This window comes from Talpa occidentalis, unplaced genomic scaffold (assembly GCF_014898055.3).
Source record: "Talpa occidentalis isolate TD23 unplaced genomic scaffold, MPIMG_talOcc4v2.1 talOcc4.2, whole genome shotgun sequence".
NCBI classification, from domain to species: domain Eukaryota; kingdom Metazoa; phylum Chordata; class Mammalia; order Eulipotyphla; family Talpidae; genus Talpa; species Talpa occidentalis.
In genome coordinates, this window is record NW_023602073.1 from 45251559 (window position 1) to 45253337 (window position 1779).

A 1779-nucleotide genomic window follows, 5' to 3' on the forward strand; every position below is an offset into this window, starting at 1 on the left:
CAGGTAGAGGCCTATAGCTGACTCGCAGGGGATGTCCTGATAAGAACAGCAGTATAATAAGTCTTATTATTATTGGCATGCATTCAGAAAGGTCTTGTAATGTTAGGGGGAAAAGGATGTCCCAAAGCTAATTTTATATGGCTTTGTGGACTCCACCCCCACCCCAGGGTTGCTCTATAACAGTAAACACGAGGAGTTTACTGACTCAGCAAAGGAAGTGCAGGTACACTGCCCTCCATGTGAGGGGCCACCTATAGCTGTCCGAGGCATTTATAGCTGGACTTACGGCTGGAGCCTGCAACAGTGATCAAATATGTGATGTGGCCAGGGCAAGTAATGTAAGAGACATACCCATTAGGAGCCGTTAGAGAAATAGCCCCACCTGTACTCACAAGGTTTACCATGAAGATGTTGAGTCAAAGGCACAATCTTGCCTGGATCCTTGAAGCCGGCAAAGGCCGAAGAGAAAAGTAACATCTCAGCATAGGAGGATGAGTCAGGAAGCGGTCACCATGCTGTAACAAATCTGTAACAAATCTGACAAGCCCTTCAGGCAACCATCCGGCCGCATCATGAGTCTGTGAAGAGAAACATACTGATCCCCTTCCCCAGATCAGAACAGGGTTAGGGCCGTAGGAAGTATTGTCCAAAGGGTCCTTCCATTTTACCATTGCTAATTGATTTTGCGTTTCCGTATGCCAGAAACGATCGGCCGCACTTTTCGCCTGAGCATCAAGCCTTAAGAAATTGAGGATGAACAGAGCATGGTTAGCGTATTGCGGGGGTTACCTTTAGAGGGGTACCAGGAACCATGTAAAATCTTTTGGATGGGGTTTTTTTAACGAAAGATGGGCACGCTCAACTATGCCTTGTCCTTGAGGATTATAAGGGATGCCCGTGGTGTGGTGAATGGACAGGGTAGAGCAAAAAATTTGAAGGCCTTTGCGTATAGCATGGGCCATTATCAGTTTTAATACGTTTTGGTATCCCCAAATGGAGAAACAGTGGAGCAGGTGTGCAATAACATGTCTAGAGGTTTCACCTGTTTGAAGGGTGGCAAGGAGAAACCCACTAAAGGTATCCACAGTAACGTGAATATACTTAAAATTACCGAATTGAGAATTATGGGTTACATCCATTTGCCAGAGGGCGTTGGGGACGAGGCCCCTGGGATTAACACCAAGATGGGGCACAGGAAGGCCTGTCGCGCAGGTGGAGCAGGCTTTTACAATTTGTCTGGCTTGGTCACGAGTAATTTTAAATAAAAGCCGTAATGAGCGAGAGTTGAGATGATGAAGCTCATGAGCCTGTGAGCATTTCAAAAGTCCATGGGTTTCCAGCCCGTTTATTTTCTCGGGCCAGGTCCCTACAGAGATCCTGAAATTCAGTTCTCCAAAGTAAATGATCTCCGCCGTCAAGGGCAGCCTTTACTAAAGTTTGCCAATCTAGGGGAGTGAGCCACCCTTCTGCAATAGAATCAAGAATTGTGAGAGTGAAAAGGGCACTAGCACCATATTGGGTAACAGCGGTTTTTAATTCCTTTAAATGTTGAAAATTATGTGGTTGGTGATAACGGCGGAGGTGGCCTTGAGCATCTGGAGCTTCAATAACAGGAAAGACAGAAGCCGCGGAAAAGGGCTTTTTTGGGAGGCGGGAAAGCGGACAAAGCCGCGGGAGCCGTGGGAGGAGTTAAAATGGCTTCGGCGCTAACCCCGCCCCATAATGGCGGCTTTAAGGTGACGTCAGCTTCAAGCCCGCCCCTTAAGGGCGGCTTTGAAG